We start from the raw sequence: 22133 nt of genomic DNA on the forward strand, positions 1-22133 counted from the left end.
GAGGGAGGAGAGAGGGAGTCAGGAGAGAGGGGGGGGGAGAGAGAGGGAGTCAGGAGAGGGGGGGGGGAGAGAGGGAGTCAGGAGAGGGGGGGGAGAGAGGGAGTCAGGAGAGAGGGGGGAGAGAGAGAGTCAGGAGAGAGGGGGGGAAAGGGAGTCAGGAGAGGGGGGAGGGGGAGTCAGGAAAAGGGGGGTGGGGAGGGAGTCAGGAGAGAAGGGGGGGGAAGCCCACTGACTGACACACACACTCACTGACTGACTGACACACACTCACTCACTGACATACACACTCACTGACTGACACACACTCACTGACTGACAAACACTTCCCTCCTCAGTCAGCTCAGCTGCCAAACACACGGGGGGCACGGAGCTGTGAACAGGGGGGGGGGAAACGGAGCTGTGAACGGGGGGGAGGGAGGGGGGAAACAAAGCATTGAATGGGGGGGGGGAATCGGAGCTGTGAACAGTGGGGGGAGGGGGGCGCAGCTCTGAACAGCTGTGCAGAGGGGGGGAAGGTAGTTGAGAGGTAGGATGGGGGAGCCAGAACATTACATCACGGGCAACGCCGGGTATATCAGCTAGTGTTATATAAATTACTACATTTATGTCAATTATTACATAACCATATGGTAGAAAATATAATAACCCGATTAATGCCTGTGGCTACTAAGGTGCATGTCTCGCACCAAAAGGTTTTTTATTAGATTTTTTTGGGCCATCAGGCGTTGGATTAATTTCTATGGCTTTTTTATTATTATTATTTGTTCCATGGGGCTCAACTTTGAAGCTGACCATTAAGGGGTTAATAACTAGTTACACGTGTTTTATATAATATTTGATCACCTATTCTATGTTGGTTTAGTTAATCTTGAGTTCAATAAATATAAACTTGATGACTGGCACCAAAATGACAACATTTGTAGTATTTAGTCATTTTGGTGCCGGTCCCGATATTTTTTATCGGATGCCGTAAAAGCGTTTTTTTTTTCAAGACAGCCTTGATGACTTGCACCTGCAAAATAACGCCCTTTTTTTGGCTAACGCACTTTGATGACTTTAGGCTATTGTGAGCTGTGATACCTTTAGTGAACCAACAAGATTGTCTTGTGCATAAGCTTTTGAGGCTGCAGAGGTGGCTTCATACAGTAATTGACTGGTGCAACAGCACTACTATGACTCAATATAAATATGTATTCTGCCATTATAGCAGTAAATAAAACACTGAACACAGTGGACATTAGTTTAATTTTTTTCTCTTTAAACAATTATGTAACTTTGATTTTTTTTTTTTAAACACAGACTAGCTGAAACATCCCTGCTGCAGTATTTGGGTGGGAACCTAAGTATGGCATGTTTGTTTATTTAGCGGATCTGCTAAGTGTAACTGTACCTTTATAAAGGGAAACTTATTGGACCTGATTTAAAAAAAACAACATATAAGAAATACTGTATACATGAAGCAATTACGGGCTGCAGCAGCACATGAACACTGAAGAATGCTAAAGTATTCCCTTTACTATGTAAGGACAAAGGCACATGACGTTACAATTCTTAGGATGGGCAGGATTGCAGGGCCAAATCCGAAATTCTCAAAATCCAAAACTTTGAATGAAAACGCCGACAGACTTTTGTGACAAAGATCAACAGTCGAAAATGTCACAGCGTGTATGAAAGAAATGTTTGGCTTATTTTGAGGTTGTTTTCCTATAAATTGAAAAACAATCCAAAACCAAAAACACTAGTGACATTGCACAGCCGTAACAGTTATTGATGAGACCAAAATGCTACACAAGGTAAAGGTGGAGCATTTAACCTTCAATAACTATGACGTGCTCAGTTATTAATGTAGCCCCCTTTCCTTATGTCTAAGGGAAACTGCGTGTGCTGCAATACCTGTGTAACCCGGCTTCCCCCCCCCCTAGACTCATCTGACATATCTAGGGTGTGTGAGGGCGGATTACATGTACTGTGTGGTGCTTACCTGCGTGGAACAGGAGGGCCTGAGTCTCCCGCGGTGGTGTGGGGGATAACAGGACCAGGCTTCTGGGGTAGTAGCCTCCATGCTTTCAGTGGTGGTGCAGCGCCTCCATCCTCTATACCTTCCCAGGGTATGGGGTAGGACCCGTATAGAAGAGTGACCTCTGGTCCCAGGGTGGATGCTCCAGAATCACACAACAGTCTTTAGTATAAAGGAATGTCTCTCTTTATTGCTCCGAGCCGCGCCCGGCAGTAGTAGCAACAAGCAGCTGCAACAACAACAGCAATTGCCACAGCCCACGCGACCCTCCACTCTGTACCGGCCTTTCCTCCTCTCCTTCCCTCCAAGTGTGCACTCCGACAGGATGGATTGTGGTGGGGCCTCAATTCCCCACTGCCCACCTCAGAGGGTATCCTCTGGGTGGGGGATGGATTCTCCCCATCACCCCATCATCGGGGTGAGGGGCATTGGTCCACCTGAACTCGGCTCGCTCTCCAAATGTAATAGGCCAGAGTTCTCTCTCTCTGTTGCTTGCTCCCAGGATGGAGCTGGGTCTACTCCTTCCAACTCCCAGGACAGACTCCAGATTAGACTAGACCAGAATAGACTCCAGAGTAGACTGACTGTAACTTACAGGAATGTGCTGCTAAATAGGCTTAGCCCCACCCCTCATGATGTCAGCAGAACCTCCCCTCTGTCTCATGCCAGCAGCAGAGTCAGGGGCCTGCATCTATCACTCAGGGCAGGGCTGGAAGGGGAAAAACCCATGATTACTACTGGTGCCTGCCCTTAACAGGACTTACCACAGTAGGAGAAAGATATGTATAGCCTGTGCTGTTTACAGGGGGCTACACCTGTTTGCTCAGGAGGCATAAGCCTCTGCCGCTGGGATGAGTCTTTCTCCTTATCAGCGCAGTGTCTTGACCCATGAGGGATCCCAGTGTTGGCGGTATAACCCCTCACAGGAACCAATACAGCAATGAATAACTCACACACAAGGTATATAACAAATATTTACTGAACACACATATTAACCATATAACTGTAACACACAGTATACACCCAATGCCCCAACATGTGGTGATTCCCCCAAAGTACTGAGGGTGCGGTGGCACCAAAAGTGTCCCACCCAATGTATGAGGTAGCGCTACCCCTGTGAACCGTTGGTGCCCTTATACCTTCCTGGGCACTCCGGTACCCAGGTGCAGCTGTCAGATACAGAATAGTCAGGTCCCATGCTGCGTGGCCTACGGCATAAACTCCCTCATGCCTTAGGATCCTGATCCTCCTCACGAGGTGCGAGCTCCAGCTGGGGGGTCTCATACAATGTCTCTATTCCCTGTGACCTGGTCCCAGGCCGCCGCGTGGCCATCAGGTCTATAAAACTACTATAAAACTAAGGGGAAGCGTCGCTATCTGGATCCTTCCCTGAATTACTCAACTGTCTGTGACTCAGGGCCTAACTGGGGCCTAAGGGGCAAGCCTAGGCCTAGTCCAGGAGCCACTTGCTCCCTGGACACTACCTGCTCCCTTGCTGGCTCCCTCACGACTGACTCACTGTATCTTTGCGCGCCAAATCTATTCTGTTCCTCCTTGTTCCTCAAGCCCTATTGGCTGGAACTCCCCATGTGATAATGCCCCCACTCCCGAGGACTCTGGGACATGTAGTCCCTTACTGCGCACTCCAATACAGCACGGGCTCCGGCGGCACCTAACTAGCAGTTTCCACTCACCGGAGGTAAGGAGGGGGACTCTGCTACATTAAAAAAAAATATGAACTAAAATAATTCCATTTACATGATTACGTACCAAACAAATAAGTTTCCTTTGTGCTGGACTTGGCTTGCAATGTATTTTGTTTTTGGATTCTGATGATGCACGGCAATATAACTCTCACCTCAGTCCAGTTGTGGTTTTAATTATACTACTTAAAGTTTTATAGCGTCCATCTGCTAATTTTGTTGAATCTCCAGATTTTTAAGTATTAAACTTATGATCACTGTTCAAATTGACTAATTTATTACATAACTCGGTGCATAAACATCATAATAGAGATTAGCTTATTTCCAGTCCAATGATCTTAGTTGAATTGTTATAGTATATTTTGCTTGCTTCCCCATGCATATTTTTTTATTGCCCTAAAGGGATTCCAGTTGGAGTCTCTTACTTTAACCTCATTTTCCTCCTTCTTAATGATCTGTGTGAGATCTGATTGTATCTTGTAAATAAACATATTTACTCTGGTTTTAGCTTTGAGTGGATGACTACACAATATTTTTGCATGTAACATAACCTATTTTTTAACATTTACTGCATACAGTATGTGAAAAATCTTTATCCTGCACTTCTATTTCCTCTTACATTGCCCTCTGGTTGCCCATGTAACGATATTTATATTGGTTGGACTCTTATTCTAACAATTGATAAGAACATCATGAAGTTAGATTCGTCAGACGGTCACCCACAGACTTATTTCGCCCGGTTGTCACTTATCACACAATTAATAAACAGAAAACAATGATATGTAAATGAGGATACTAAGGTCCAGGTGTTGTTTAACAAGAGGTGCTATCCTGTAAGACACTTTCCAGTACCGGAAGATATTTCATGGTCATTCACTAAAAAGGTGTCCAATAGAATAATGCCACTAAGTATAAATGGCCCCAGGTGTGTGCCTTCAACTCACTATACATTTTGTACAACAACCACAAGACACTCACGCAGAGGACACAGTGAAAACACTTGATGTAGGAAATGTTATTGCCCCTGTTAATGAGATACGATAACACTAGTGCGTCATTTAACAGTAGGGCCTTTGAAAACAATGGTTAAGAAGATAAAGCATGCATTACTTAACAAGTTTTTGTTGCATACTTTGCATTATCGGGGGTAATAACGTCCGTATATCCCCAATTAACAATCCCTTGCCCGTGGGAATCTGGGAAGTCTGCTGTCAAGAGAAGTTGCTCTTCACTGCTACATGTTCAATGAAGGACTGTTTGCATTGATATAAAAGCCCTGGTGCCCTTATTGACTTAGCCTTACTTGCGCGGAATCCGCGAGCAGGCAGTTGCCAGGTAGCTTTCCTCTTTGGTTTCTTGACTGAATACTTGACAATAGATCTGGCTACATCTGTACTGCATATTGATAGAGGTAATAATAATATGACCTATAACAGATGGTAATTTCGGATTAACTTTTTTGCATGCTTTAGTACAAATTATCACCCCCCCCCCCATCCACCCAAAGGCATTATGATTGTTCATTTCTTTGTTTTGGGACGAGGGACAAAAAAAATGGCAAATCCAAAACAAATTGTACAAGTTGGACATTCATCACAAAAATATAAAATGTATTATTCCTGGTATAGAAAACAAAATCTTAATTGATATTAAAGGTAGCTTCTCATTATTCAGACACAGTGTATATACATTTGTAACAAACATGCTGATTTCAATGATATTTGCATTGATTCACACAAATATATCCATCAGTACCCATGAGGATTTAAAAAAAAGCTGTATGTTTAAAAGAAAGCAGGTGGAGTCACTGGGGCCGTCTGCTAAGGTCTGTTCCTTTATAGAAATCCTTTTCCCAAGAATTCTACATGTCTAGAGGTGAGTATGCTTTAGAGTCCCAAAAGACGTTGAAATGATCCAATATTTCCTTGAAAAGAGAAGAAGCGAATAGTCCCTGATGAGCTATAGTAGATGCTGAAGAGCATATTATTTGCGGAAGTTCAGATGTCTTCATTTTGGGTTGAAATGACTGATGTGCACAGCTTTATAACTTTGAGAAAAATGGCTGTGTGCCCACATGGCTAACAAAAAGTATATATATATGATGGACGGTAACTGTCTACGAGCGAAAGTTACACTGTTAAAGCTATTAAGCGATGAAGAGGTCTCTGTATACCTGAACAGTGAGACATAGCAGTTCATTGCTTCAAAAGATATGTCTGCCTCCAGTGCAAATACAGTGAAGCATGGCCATTTTCCACTTGGTATTAACTAATACAGTCTGGCACAGTACAGTAGGTCACTGCTTGTTAATAGAGTTATCTACTGACACTTAAATAAACACAGAATTTGACAGCAGATAAGAACCACTTGGCCACCCACTCTGCCTATTTGTATCTCTAGTGTACGACAAGTGAAAATATCAGGTGAGCAAATTCTCATGTCTACAACCCTGCTTTTCACCATCACCTCCTAGCCTACAGTGCTTCCACTGCAGCAAGGGATTCTGGGAAATGACATGCAATGAGCACACAGTGTCACCTTTTGCTTCAAATCCATTTTGACATGGAACCCTATTCGTTTTTACCTGCCACATTACACAGCTTTTCAGCACAGCTTGGGTTAAAGAAGTGCACAGCACTAAACCTACTCACAGACAGCTGTTTCAACCTTTTGGGTCTCATCGGTGTGAGGCTGGTTATAGGCTGGTTATACTGGCTTTGCCATATGGAGCTGGAATAGGGTTCAACCACACCTTATATAATTTATGGTGGGTAAAAAAAACTAACAAAAACCCTTTCACCATACAGCATAATCTCTAGTGTAAAATCCCACGACCCTATTTGATCATTGGTTTTTATATTATATTTAGAATAATCTTATGTCTATCCCAAGCATTTTTTAATTCCTTCATGTATTAGTCTCTACCTCCTCTGTATCGAATCTACCACCCTTTTTCTGATTCCCACATATCCCCTGGGCATGCCACCCTCTGGATTTAGAGCATGACCTCTTGTGCTTCTCTCCCAAACAGTGTTGTGTTCCTTCATATATTTGAAAGTTTCTATCATATCTCCTCTCTCAGCTCCTCCATGCTGTACATATTGAGGTTCTATAGTCTTTCCACATACTTTTTATGATGTCAACCATACTGTACCTAATTTTAGAAGTCCTTTGGACAATCTCACATTTATTTATGTAGATCTGGAGATATGATCTCAGAACTGAACACATTACGTCAGGCCTGCACAACATACGGCCCGCAGACCACATGGCCTCTCTGTGCGGCCCGCGATGACTGTGGCCGGGCGCCAGTTAATTAAATAAATAAATAAAAAAAAGGTTTAAAAAAATGGCGGCGATTCCCTGCGGTCCCGGCATGCATATGCAGGGCCCACTCCCGCCTCCCTGCTCCCTCCCCCCCGCTCCCAACGTGGGACGGAGGGGGAAGTACCAGCCAGCTCCTCCTGCGGGCTCGCCCCCTCCCCCAATGCTCCCAACGTGGGACAAAGGGGGAACTAACAGCCAGCTCCTCCTGCGGCCTGCTTCCCACCGCTTCCCTCCGCGGCCAGCTTCCCGCGTCCCCCCGAGCTCACCTCCCGTGGCCCCCCCACAAGCTCACCTCCCGCGCCCCCCCCCGATCCCGCGCCCCCCCCGCCCCGAGCCCCCCCCCCCGAGCCCGTGCCCCGAAGCCCAACTCCCGTCCCGGGCAGCTGCCGCAGGGATATCGGGGGCAGGAGGGGACAGCGTCCGGTGGCAAGCTGCACCTACCCGGTCAAGGTAAGTCACTGTCACCCACCCAGTCACTGTCACCCACCCAGTCACTGTCACCCACCCAGTCACTGTCACCCACCCAGTCACTGTCACCCTGTCACCCAGTCACTGTCACCCACCCAGTCACTGTCACCCACCCAGTCACTGTCACCCTGTCACCCAGTCACTGTCACCCAGTCACTCTCTCCCACCCAGTCACTGTAACCCAGTCACGCTCTCCCACTCAGTCACTGTCACCCACTCAGTCACTGTCACCCAGTCACTGTCACCCTGTCACCCAGTCACTGTCACCCTGTCACTGTCACCCACCCAGTCACTGTCTCCCACCCACCCAGTCATTGTCTGCCACCCACCCAGTCACTGTCTCCCACGCACCCACCGCCATTCACCCACCCACCGCCATTCACCCACCTACCGCCATTCACCCACCCACCGCCATTCACCCACCCACCGCCATTCACCCACCGCCATTCACCCACCCACCACCATTCACCCAACTCTCATTCACCCACCCAGTCACTGTCATTCACTCACCCACCCACTCACCCACCCAGGCAGGCAGTCACATGTCTTTTGTTGAAAATATAAAAAATAAACAGTTTGTATTGTAATGTTTTTTTCTGTATCACAATAAGAAAACAGTTAAGTAAAAGTTGCACGCTAAAAGATATTTTTTCGTGGTAGGTGTGCTATGGGATCGGGGGGGGGGGGGGCTGCTCCTTTCATTTGTCCCTGGCCCCATGATTTCTGTTGGCGGCCCTGTTGGTGATGTGAGGTGCAGGGGGGGAGAGGGTAATGGGTGATGTGAGGTGCAGGGGGGAGAGGGTGATGGGTGATGTGAGGTGCAGGGGGGAGGGTGATGGGTGATGTGAGGTGCAGGGGGGGAGAGGGTGATGGGTGATGTGAGGTGCAGGGGGGGAGAGGGTGATGGGTGATGTGAGGTGCAGGGGGGTGATTGGAGGTGCAGGGGGGGTGATTTGAGGTGCATGGGGGTGATTTGAGGTGCATGGGGGGTGATTTGAGGTGCAAGGGGGGTGATTTGAGGTGCAAGGGGGTGATTTGAGGTGCAGGGGGGTCATTGGATGTGCAAGGGGGGTGATTTGAGGTGTATGGGGGTGATTTGAAGTGCATGGGGGGTGATTAGAGGTGCGGGGGGGTCATTGGAGATGCAAGGGGGGTGATTTGAGGTGCATTGGGGTGATTTGAGGTGTATGGGGGGTGATTTGAGGTGCATGGGGGGTGATTTGAGGTACAAGGGTGGGTGATTTGAAGTGCATGGGGGTGATTTGAGGTGTATGGGGGGTGATTTGAGGTGCATGGGGGGTGATTTGAGGTACAAGGGAGTGATTGAATCCATCTGTTCATTACTGCCTTACACTATCTAGTGTCTATCTGCAGTCTATCTATTTTGATCCAGAACACTTCACTGAGTGTTCATATCTATAGGATCACAGCGTTTAATACTTGTTTTAAAACCCATTATTTTAAGTCTGGATAATAAAGTTTTACTATTTTAACTATCTCACTATTCATCCAATAGGTGTCTGAGTGCCCATACTAGGTTTCTGTTCTCTAGTTGTTCTACTACAGTATATATACCTACCTAGGGAGCACCTGCTCCTAACAATACTACCGGCAGCTGCGGGGGTCCATCTACTAGTCTACGTACATGTGTATCTCTCCTTATACAATCTAGCATTCTGCTGCTTTCCCCATTGCCTTGTTATATTGCTTGCATCTCCCCTGAAATGATAACTCCCACATCCCTTTCCTATATACTTGTTGACTTTATTGGGCTATTAATCCTTAATTCTATTTTTTGGATATTTGTTTCCCAAATTCATGATTTTGTATTTTTTGGCATTAAATTGTAGTTGTCACATTTTTTACCATTGCTTTAATCTAGCTAAATCATTAATCATTTACTTTATCATCCCTGGAGCATATCTTTGTGTCATATGCAAAAAAGCATACTTCTTTTCAAGACCATTTGTAATACGTGTAAGTAGGATGTTAAAGATCACCATTGTCAGAACCCTCTGAATGTACTCAATTTATTACAACGCTGTTGCGTACTAATGTAGTCCAATTTCCAGCAATGCAATTTGTTTATCAGTCTTCTACAGATGTAGCCAGACTTACTGTCCCCGTGTCCACAAATAACTAAGTAGAAATCCTGGAAATTATTTGCATTTTGCGGATTGGATGCGCACACTTTCCTGATCGTCTGGAGTGTTGGGCAACATCTGTTACCATGACAAATCTGCTTGCTGCCTGCCACGAACCCTGCTTGTGACCACGACGATCCTGCTTGCTGCCCCCACTGAACCCTGCTTGTGACCACGACGATCCTGCTTGCTGCCTGCCACTGAACCCTGCTTGTGACCCCAACAATCCTTGTCTGCTCCCCGCTGTTCCGACCACTGAGGAACTACCCGCTCCAGGAGTCTCCCCTTGACAGGAGTGCATGTGCGGGTCATTTGGGAATGACAGTTCTATGTAAACTTAAAATTACATTGAAAATTGAGTGGCAGCAACCCATTGTAAAAAGTTATATGAGTTGATGTAAGTGGTGTGCTGCCCACAGTTGTCCGACTCGATCATGTAATTGGGATGTAGGTTCCTCCCATTTTTGGAGTTGTTTGGTCCGTACTGATAATGGTAGTGGGGCAGGTACACGACAGGAGACAGGCACTCATGTGGGAACAGATCAGAGTGATTGGTTCAGAAAGGTCTATTCAATCTCTTTCTCCTTCAAATGTTGCCATAATAAAACATACCGATCCATGACGTGTCTAGTGCCCAGTACCCGCCCCTCACGCCAGTGCACGCTATTCTAATAAAGCAATCATTAATGCTCAAGTTGTGTCGAATAGAATTCTTCCAGCCATTTTTTTGTCATAGAATGGGTACTTCATAACGATATACTCATAGAACTCAGATAGAGTTAACCTCTTATCAATACCGTCTTGAATGGCAGAATAAATCAAATAAGCATAACTGCCGTCAGGTCTTATCTCGCATTTAGTATATGTCATGTTCCATTCCATATTCAAACAAACTGAGACAAATTGTTTTAACGCATAATGTTTTGAGTAAAGTGTGATACTGCAGTAGTACAGTTCTTCTGATTAAAAGTACAAGGTCATTAAATAAAGGCAGTGTTTAAAGCGAGACCTTTCTACATTGTATCTCGTATTGAAACACGTGTGAAGTTCCAGGCGTGCAAGGGCACAGACACTGCACAACGTCATTTGCTCTATGCAACAAATTAATTTGAAATCACCTTTGGAACAAAACTGATCCTAAAAGTACAGATGTAGCTAGACTTACTGTTGTCGGTGCCGCAAAACACCAAGTGTAAATCCTGGCCTTTATTTGCAATCTGCAGCTCCTTTAAGGGTACTGGGTATCATAGGCGAAGGCATTTCAGTGCACCACCTTCTGGCCACACATAATGAACTGCACTAACATAAATAACCCCACGAATAATTATGCTGGCTGACCATTGCCGAGGCGCGGACAACACAGTGCTAACACGGCTGTAATCTTACACCTTCTCGCTGTCATGGAGACGTTAAGTCTGGCCACATCTGTAGCTTAGCTAGATTTCTTAAAGGCTTTGACCCTGTCTCACATGTACATCTACTGCACTACCCTGATCAAATATCTTCATCATAATAGTCAACAAAAGGAATGAGATATTGTTGACATGATCTCTGCACCGTAAATCCACGCTGCCTGGGATCTTGAAAGTCGTGGATATGACTATTTTTAGATACGCAACAATTCTTCCTTTCAGCAGGGTTTCCGTTATTTCCCTACTACTTATGTCAGGCTCACTGGCTTGCAGATATGAGCCTCTTCCCTACTTCCACTTTTGTGTAGTGTGACTCCACTTGCTTTTCTCCAGTTATCTGGAACTAAACCTGTTAATAGTGTCTGGTTAAATACGTGTTTTAGTGGTATTGCAAGCATCTAGATGCACCTAGAATTCCCGCCCAGAAATAATGCTACTGTATGTTGTTTAAATCATGCCTAATTGTTGCATTACATGTATCCGCACACTAGAAAAAATACTATTTCAAGGTCTGAATGGGAGAACCGCCAAGTTTAGATCTAACACATAATATGCTGTTAAAGTCCCAGTGTTAACCTTAAAGTGGCTATACCTCTCGGTTTCGTTTATTTTTGTTGACTAGGTGGGAACCAGCGGGTCTACGGAGCTGAACTGCGTTGATTTCTGCTCTGGGCACCCCCTGCTTCTGGACATACTTACATTGGAAGGTGCTGCCTGTTGAAATCACCTGCTGAGCACAGGAAATGTCTATTTAAAGGTCCTCGTCCAGCGGGCCAATAAGAAGCCCCCATGTCATCACTTGCAGCTTCTAATTTACCCGTGTGACATGGGACCTGTAAACAGCAGTGAGATACAGGATTCACCTTCCGATGTAAGTATCTCGGGGAGCAGTGGGTCCCCGCAGATTAAATTAAAGCGGTTTACCTCTGGAGACCCTCTGCTTCCTACCTAGGGGGACAGAGGGTGGGGGGAAGGCATAACACATTGTTATTAAAGGCAATGATCCTTTAATGTATCGTTTTCTCCCTAGTAATGCTAGGAATTCCCACGTCCCCTCCATTGCAGTCTACCATGCAGTTCTTCACTGCTAGTATAATAGTTGTGCAGTTGCACAGATTGTGGGATGTGCCTGTGATCTACAACTCTTGGAGGCCACAGGGGTGGCCTCCAAAGTGGTGACTATGAGGGGCAAGAGGATACAGCTAACCTACCTATTTCAGTGTGAATCCTAGCACTCTTCTCTGGCTCCGGCAAGAGAGAAGTGTCCACTGATAGGACAATCCCTACATTTCTCTAATGTCTCATGGAAAACTACTCCTTTAGGGAGCTCATTTGAAACTTTTAGAATGTGTATGTCATATTCATGTTACAAAATCAGATTGGAATGGTATCCTTTAAAAATAGATACTATTTTCTATAAAAAGTGGAAGTTTAGACTTCTAAAAGTAGTACTGTACTACTCTGTAGCATCCAGTTCTATCACACTTGATCACTGCATACAAGTAATAGGTAACAGACGCGCTAAATATTCAACAATACAAAAATGCGCTTTTAGCAGGAGGTACAGGTACGAAGAGCAACATTTTGTGTTTCATGAAAAATAGCCTCAAAGCAATCTATACCAGGCAACAGAAAAACTGATGTTATCTAATGGTTTATAAAAGAGAAACTAACAAAACATACACATAGTTAATCTCTAAAAAACACTAAAATATAGCTATTTTGTAGAAAATAGAGTACATTATGGAACAAAGCTGCAGTGTAACAAAGCTATATGCTATATATTAGCATGTGGTAGGAGGTATATCTCTGTGGAAGCTAATTCACCACACATTCTAATTTAATTAGGTTAACATGCCCAGCAAATAAGGACTCTTCCATGGGTCAAAGCTTACTTCTCTCACTATCAATTCTAACAACGTTCACAGTGAGTCATCAAAGTGAGATACGGGATATTGCAGGTTACCGCTAGTTCAGGTGGGATATCCTGTATCGCGTATTATTTACTTGGTGTTACCTGAGGCAGCATCTGATGATGGGATTGGTACTCCAAAATGTTATGCCAATGCCTCATTTCCATGGGTAGGATGCCACTCTTGTACATTAAACTTTATATCTTACTGTATGTACTTTGTTGGACGCTATTTCTTTTTTGTATTTATGTTACATTTATTACATTATTTTTGTATATCTTCTTATATTCAGATGAAGAATTTGGAGTGTGCATTGCCATTTTGCATTTCTTTGTACAGTGGTATTTTAGGTGACTTTGGGGTGCTCTTCAGTTTTGACACTATAGGATAACCACCAGAGGATAACATTTCTCTAATTGATTAAAATATATATTTTCTTTCTTTGGATCTTCCCCTCTACAATTTTTTCCCTCTTTCATAAATCACATTTATTGCACACAACAATCTATTTTTAATAGTGGTTCAAGGTTCCGGTTTTATTTACTCTTTCCAGTAAAAAAAGACTCATGTTAGGCAGCTGTTGAGAGCTCGTATAACGAAGGGAAGAAAATCAGGGCTCCACGAATTTGCTTAATAAACTAATTTATTGCCAATAGACTCAAGTCTATTGGCAATAAATTAGTTTATTGAGCAAATCCGTTGAGCCCTGATTTTCTTCCCTTCGTTATACAGTACCCTGGATTGATACAGAGAATCCTGAACCAGGAGCACCGGTAGTTGTATCCCCTTTTTTCTGATTATAATAGTGTGCAGCAATTTATCATTCTTCTATTCAGTATGAGAGCTTGTATAAAACATCTTTACAACTCATCTCATCTGCAAACTTGTGAAAAAATCCTGTTTATTTTTTATAAAGGGTGCAATATTTTTGTTTCCTTTTTAATTTGGGGAACATTGGGAATTATGACCATTTGTAATAATCTTTTCTAGTTTTAGTAAATAAAACTAGGTCACATAAGCAAGTACCGTGCACATTGGCAATCTTCTTGAGAATCTGTGCTGTTTTTTTTGCTGGTTTTGGGTGAACCAGTTCATACATCTCTCATCAACGACCTGTGCCAGCATCTCATTTGCAATGGCAAGATTGGGATAGAGAGGGGAGGCTATGTTTAGGAAATACAGTGTTAGCAAGCTCAAACCCCATACCTACTACCATGTATATATATTTGTTTGTGTCATTTGAGGGATCAAGTGATGGCATTCCACATCTCTCGTAACCCAGACCCCTTTGGCCACCATTACTACATTTCCACCCTATTCCCTCCCTGTCCTGACAATATTTGTGTGGAAGAAGGAACATGTGGGTTGAAGAAATACTTCCTTGATGCTGCTGTCCTTGGTTTTAGACTCAGCAGGCTGGCCAAAGAAACAATAACCCACTGTAGACAGCCCTGGATGCATCATTTATTGGCACATGTAGAGATGTGTAGATGTCTTCAAGTTTGCTTAGCAATTTATATGGAATTTTGTCCTTAATGTTGCGTTTTTCGAGAAATATTTTAGAATGTTCACATTGTTGAGGAATACACGAAAATAGACGTAAATTTTCACCAGATTACAGATACATTTTGTGACTTTTGCAAAAATGGTACTGTACCTATGAAACCCATGTGAACCCAGATCATGTGGCCCCAGTTGTGTGAATGTCTTCAAATGTGCTTTGTAAAATATTTTACGATACAATATCAGTAATGAAATCTCACATCTCTATCCAAATGTGAGGTGTAGAATATTATATTGCCATTCTGTCATCCATTAAACCAGGGGTGTGCACACTTTTGTTGCTGCGCCCCCCTGCCTGCTCTCCCCCGGTGCTCGCACCCCCCATTACCTTAGTGTGGCGTCAAATGACGTTGTGGGGTCATGTGATGCCACGTGACCCACTACGTCATTTTATGCCGCGTTGCGATGGCTATGTGTCCCGAAGCCGGCTGAATCTCGGTAAGTTGAGTTGCAGAAGCCTCGCGCGATCCCCCGGCATTTAATTTAAATGCCTTGGTGAACAGTGCCAGGCCTTTGCAACCACCGAGGCCCCCCAGAAAAATCTTGCGCCCCCCGGTTTGCGCAACCCTGCCTTAAACGGTAAAGAAAATACAGATAAACGTGTTTTTAATAAATCTAATTTTAATTTACGAGTCAGTTGACCCATTTGCTACCAGATGGTTCAGGTGGTGCTAAGGATTTCATGAGGGTGACAATCCAATGAGACAATGATATGGCCCAAAATATACATTTTTCATAGTTAAAAGACAGAAAGATTTAAAATGAAAAGCATGACTTGAATAAAAGAAATGCCCTTGTTATGTGATGATGATGTGATGTTGTTGGGTGGTGATCCTACACAAAACCATCTTCAACCATTATGATGATTAAGACAATCTTCAATGTGAACTAAGGAGATCATAGAATATATAGAAGAAGCTTTCCATACTGCAAACATGACATATGCATCATGTTCCAAAGGAAACATTTTTGTACAGAACTTCTGTATAAATGGCTAGAGTCTGGAAAACGGCCAGGATTATCTCGGTTTCCAAAAGTGGTGACAAAGAAAGTGTGTCTAATTACAGACCTCATTCAATCACGGCTCCAATTTCTAAGGTAAGAGGTCATAGTATTTGTTAATGAGAACCCCTGCTGTTAATAATGCTGACTGGGGCTGCTGTGTGTTAGCAAATGGACTTCCAACTGTGCCTTGTCAAGACAATAGAACATTTGCCTGCCAGCTCATAATTAAGAAATAAACTACTCTTGTATAGTACAAGCAACACACTTCCCTCTAACGCAAATGTATGAAAAGCAGAATACAAAGAAAGTAGAGATGGTGACTTGGGGCTAATCATCAGATGTAATTAGTGCTTATTGGTGGCACGCTCAATTTCCTGTAGTGCCACTCTGAGGATTGATGAAGGATGGGAAAGTTGAGAAATGACAACTTCTAGCATTATTTATTTATTTTTATTTATAAAATATTGTACCAGGAAAAAATACATTGGGCGTTACCTCTCGTTTTCAAGAATGTTCTGGGCACAAAGTAATAGAATTCCCAAGGATCTTCCTTTCAGGACCCCAAATAATTAGTGGTACTAAGAGATAAGGGAGTATATTTATCAGTCATCTGGCTGGAAAACCAATTGGATTCAAGCTGAATGGGTTTCCTTAAAAAATCTGGTGCAGTTTTTTTGCCTGAGTTTGGCAGGTGCTAGACTTTGATAAATATCTCCCAAGATAGCATAATCTTACAGCCCATTCAAATGAATAGAGCATAATGTGCCTTATGACTTACAGTAGCCCGGGTTTGTAAATATGGCTCTTTTCCATTGTTCTGCTCTGTATCCTTTCACTCTGCTCTCCCTCCTTCTGACATACAGGGATAATATGGTAACAACACTTACATGCAGGACATACAGGAGAAGAAATATTGGGAATATAGCTGTGCAGAGGATGTTAGTCGTTGTCATGGTGATTTCCCATAGCAAACTAATTCTGCCTATTGTATCTCTAATGATAATCTTTTGAGTGGTGTAGAACAGGGGGGCACAAACTTTTTTCCGTGCGCCCCCTGCCGGCGGTCCCCTCACCTCCGCGCCCCCCCTCACCCCTGCTCCGACGTCACGTGGCCATAGCAACGTGACGTCACATGACCATAGCAACGTGACGTCACATGCCCTCATTTGACGCCGCGTTGCCATGGCGACGCGTGTTAGACGCCGCCGGAGCCAAGGTAAGTTAAGTTTACAGAGGCCCTGCAGCTCCCCAAGCACTTAATCTAAGTGCCTTCGGGAAGTGCGCGGGGCCTCTGTAAACCCCGCGTCCCCCCGCACAGTCTCGCGCCCCGCCTGGGGGTTGCGCCCCTTAGTTTGCGCACCGCTGGTGTAGAACATCAACAATACGTCTCCATGACTAAAGATAAACAATTCTATCCCATTAGGTTAATGAACTTCTGCCTGTTTTTGTTTCTCAAGCTTGGCTAAAGTGTGAGGTTTACCTACTGTATTAAACACATTTCTCATGCCGTTAAGAAGTTCTCTGGCATATGGGAATGCAAAGATTTTTGGTGCAGTGATACAGCGACACTGATTGTATCTCCTTCACTAGTGGATGGAATCCTAATGCATTATTAACAATGGACTGCCGGCTCTGGCTCACGAAAATGGGCTAAAGGTAAAAGTATTGTTTGTACTTATTAGGTAGCACAACAGCACTTCTTTGAACCATATGAGGAGGTAAACATCAAATGATTCACTTCTGAGTCAACTTATCCCTGTAGCTTCTTTTAAATGCTCTTCTAACGTGTTCTTCGGTCATGTTGAGATGATTGAATATTTCCAGGTGTTTAGCTATTCCCCAGCGGTAGGGAAAACTCCTGCTGGGATCTTAATTCGATCATGCAGTGCACTAAACAACAAATCATTCAGTATTGGCCAATAAAGAGGTTGTCATCCTTGTTTCTTCCAGATGCTCTTTGCTTTTCATTATACTGAAACAAGGGTCTATCAGACATCTTTAAATGATAAGGGTAGGGACAGCTCATTAAGTGAGGACAGGAGGTACCAACCATGAAAACGCAGGATACAGTTTTACTGGAAGTTAAATGAACATCAGGGATACGAGTAGATTTGTCATCATGTTCAACTTTTTTCCCCCCATCTCAATAAAGAAATCTTTCTGGTGTATTAACTCATTCACTGCTATACAGTACTGCAACACATAACTGTTCCCACCAGCAGTGTAGGGGTTAAACAGAGAGGCTGGTCCATTTGTAAATCTCAATGCATTACTCACACGTCTCTCATTTATTATGTCTCGTGTATATGTTATTAAGGACCTAACATATATAACAGGAACATGTATGTACCGTACTGTATGTATGTATATCTTTATTTACAGGTATATAGCGCTTCCCAGCAGTAACGCATGTGACATAATAATATAACACATAATGGGAATAAGCGCTTCAGACATAAAAGTAACATTAGGAAAAGGAGCCCCTGCCCCGAAGAGCTTACAATCTAAGTATAATCCAACATAAACTATTAGTAACTATTATAAAAAAATGCTCATATTTGTGACAAGTTACGGATAAAACTCGCACGTGAGAATATTTGGAGCCTCATTCTCTAAATGGTATCAAGCATTTTAGTGAGTTATATCAATACCACGCCATTTACTGAACGCATTTGTCGGAACTTATTGTGCGATAAAGTACACTTTCCACACGTGATGCCGTGATGTGCGCAAACATACAGAAATGTATTAAAAATCGATTCAAATAATCAATGAATAAGGAAATGAGATGTTGTAAGCAGTGCAATCCATAATACCGCTCAGTTTAAATAAGACCTGCTGAGTAACTTCATTATAATGTTTGCCATTATAACTCATATACAATTTTTAAAAGTGCTGCATTAGTGATGTGTTTTATTTTAATGCCAATTGTAAAATCTCTTAGTGAATTGGGCTGCAGCAATACCTTCCAGAGCAGGGGTGGTCAACTCCAGTCCTTAAAGGCCACCAACGGGTCAGGTTTTCAGTCTTCGACTGAGCCACTGTGTCCTGGAACAGGATTTCATATTTTTCTGACTGTCTCCCTTTGCAGCTCATAGGATTCATGTCTCCCTAGTTAAGCTGCCTGTTATTTTCCCTGTCCCAGCAGCTAGCTGCATGTGAAAGGCTACATTTTGATACACATGTTGTTTACACAGCCCTAGTCAGTGAGTTGCTATAGCAACCTCAGCTATTCTCCTAGAATGGGCTATTCTATTCCCCCCCCCCCCTGTCCCTGCTGACAGTTAGTTCAGTCTCATACTTTTCCTGTGTGACACTCAGCCCTTACTTCCTTTTCACCCTGGACTCTGAGTGAGTACCTGCCTGCTATTAACTCCAGCAAGGCCTTTCTGTTTTTACACTGCCCTACCTCGATACACTGCACTTTAGAGAGAGAAGCACTCTCTACCCACACTACATCTGCAAGCACCGTTCTTCCTGTGATTTTCCCTCAATATAACTAAGAAAGACAAAAGGACTTGTGCTTTGGAAGAGGGAAGGCATGAGTTAAGCTATCTGGGTTTATTCACACCCTATACGTGTCTTTGGGCCCAGAATACACTGATTGAGCCATCTGTGCCGAAGCAGGGATATCCTGAAACCTGACCTGTTGGTTATCAGGTGTGTGTGTGTGTGTGTGTGTGTGTATATATATATATATATGTACAAATACATATATGCTTATATGTAAATATATATATGCTTTCCTGTGGAGGGTTTTTGTCAATTTTTTTACTCACCATAACTTAACTCAGTATTATGGTATATATATATATTATGTAGAGGTATCAGTACCGTGTTAGCCACCACAGAACGGTATCATCTATTTATATTTTGATTATATATATATATATATATATATATATATATATATATATATATACTGTATATATAACAACCTGGAATGTGGGAGACATTTCACTTAATTTGGCGATCCGTGTACTTACTGTTTGAGTAAGATTCACCATCACAACCCTAAGGCCGAGGGCCATGGTAAAAAATACAGCGCTGAGCCGCGCTGACGCTCATGCTCTCCTGCTCAAGCAGGAGCTTTTTTGTGTCCTGGCATGAGTGTCAGCGAGCGTGCTTGTGAGGTGGGTGGGAGGTGGGTAGGAGGCGGGGCTAGCGCGCCACGTCACGGCGCCGACGTCACGGAGTGCCATTGGCTTTTGCCGGTCACGTGACCGGCCCTCCGCTTCTCTCAGCGCGAAAAATTTAATTATCTGTCGGCAGAAATTCCACACGCCGCCGCACGCCTGCGGAAGTGTCTACCAGAGCCCCACACATGCCGAATGCAGGAGGTAAGTTTCCTGGCTCAGCGCGGCTCAGCGCGGCTCAGCGCTATATTTTTTTACCATGGCCCCGGCCTAAGAAAGCATTCTCTTTTTCTTAGCTTTTCCCCTATTTGATTGTTTAACATGGGTGAGCTGATTGTGTCACTGTGGAGTCAGAGCTAAATGGCCGTGAGTGGAGGAAATAAGGTCCCAGTTGTGAGGCACATGTACAGTACTGTACATATCCCCCAGTGAGTTTTAATTGGAAGTAGTAGCAGTGCAGTACTAATGTCACTGCCTTCGAAGTAGATGAAGCAATGTGCTAATCGTATTGAAATAAGTTCCCGGGGGTGTGCTCATCAGGCATATATTTAGTTTAATAGAAAAAAATGTGATGCATCAATAATTAGAGAGAATTCCATCCATAGCATATATAAATAGTCAAGATGACAATGGAAAGTCCTGAATCAATGAATACATGTGCAATAGGAGGGGATGAGTGTCTAGTGGAGTCCACTTGACCACCACAACTTAAACACAATAAACACCCGACCAAATAAGCAAATCCGAAAATAAAGAAGCACAGGTGTCCATATGTATATATGACAGGGCACTGCGGCCCTTTACCTGTGTGCTTGCATGGACGTTCCAGACATCAGGGGCGTGCAGCCCATCCAGATGAAGATACAGCAAGGTAGGGATGGATCATGGAATGCACTGCCAGAGAAATCCAACTCCCAGTGGAACCGGAAACATAAGACAGAAGCGCACACTCCAATATAGCAATAGGTCTGGTTTATTGCAGGTAAGGCAACAGCAACAGGACAACACGAACGCACCTCGTGTTCGTGTTGTCCTGTTGCTGTTGCCTTACCTGTAATAAACCTGTTGCTGTTGCCTTACCTGCATTAAACCAGACCTATTGCTATATTGGAGTGTGCGCTTTCGTTTTATGTGTCCGGTTCCACTGGGAGTTGGATTCCATGATCCATCTCTACCTTGCTATATATTTAGTTTAATGAAAAGTTTGGAAACGTCACTTTTCCGAGCACATTTTCAAAGTTTGACATCGGAAGAAGATGAGGAAATCATTATGGTTTGATTACGGCTCATAGGAGAACAGTACATAAACGCCTACCTCTTAAATGAGTGGCGATAAATAGGGGTCATTCTATATCTGCCGAAACGGCCAATATGGCTGCAATTCCCCATTGAAGTCAACTGGGCAAACTTTTGGCTTTGCGAATGAAAAACTTGCAAACGTACGCACAAAACTTTGCGTATATGCGCTATGTACATGAATGGCGCTCTATAAATAAAAATGGAAAATCCAGGGCACTTCGGGTTTGATGCATGAATTTATTCTGTCAAATGTGCCTTTTGACAGAATAAATTCATGTATCAAATCCAAAGTGTTCTGGATTTTCCATTCTTATTTGAACACAGGATTTCCCCAGACAGGTTATTCCCTGAACCAAGGAGCACTGGTATTATAAAACGTAAGTATCTTGCTTCCCTATATCTGATTAAGGGTGTGCAACACAAAACCTATCTCTTTGCTATATAAATAAAGAAATACGTACATACATATGTGCATTTTTACATTTGACTCCCTTTTATAAAAAAAATTCCATAATTAAAATCCCAAAGCAGTCGAGTTCTGGTGCAATCAAACCCCCCAATTTCTTTTTTTAGAACCAAAACACCAGTGAAAGTGCCGATCCTTGATTTATAGGCTGCTATACTGTAGGATTCTAGCTTTAGAGATACAGTTCCAGTTAGCAAGACCTATTTGAATGGGAAAAAAGTTAAAAACCCATCTTTATAATACTTTATCATTTTTTTAATGGGTATACTTAGTCGCTCTTACTGTACCTGGCTGATAAAATAATGCAGTAGTGAATGCAAAGTTGCAGTGATTAGGACTAAGATATGAAGCAGTTCTTTGAAAATTTGCAATGCCCATTTGGATAAAAGAGTCTGTAAAATGATTTTGAATCTCTATTTCTCTAAAGTAGGAAACTACTGTAGCATTTATAGTAAGCATGGGATCAAGTTGACAAAAATGAAGCCCAAAGGCAAAAATGAAACAAATATAATTTGACCACATACGGTAAGTGAAACTAGCCTTAAAATATCATTGTGTGAAATACTCCTTTCCCTGCAACATGTATACCGTACCCACACAGAGCGCTGGAAGTTATTTTACATATGCCAAATTGGTGCTATTTGTCAAGAATATTTCATATTTTTCATATTACATTGTTG

General features: G+C 43.3%; 1 long non-coding RNA gene across 1 annotated transcript in view; it reads left to right on the forward strand.

Annotated features, from left to right (window-relative positions):
• The first annotated feature begins 18845 nt into the window (after positions 1–18845).
• The window catches only part of LOC142488493 (uncharacterized), a 47831-nt gene continuing 44543 nt past the window's right edge, over positions 18846–22133 (forward strand). The window contains exons 1-2 of the long non-coding RNA XR_012799439.1: positions 18846–18903; positions 21881–21978. This is a non-coding gene — a long non-coding RNA (uncharacterized LOC142488493). The remainder of the gene's footprint in view (positions 18904–21880; positions 21979–22133) is intronic.

This window comes from Ascaphus truei, chromosome 2, assembly GCF_040206685.1.
Source record: "Ascaphus truei isolate aAscTru1 chromosome 2, aAscTru1.hap1, whole genome shotgun sequence".
Classification (NCBI taxonomy): domain Eukaryota; kingdom Metazoa; phylum Chordata; class Amphibia; order Anura; family Ascaphidae; genus Ascaphus; species Ascaphus truei.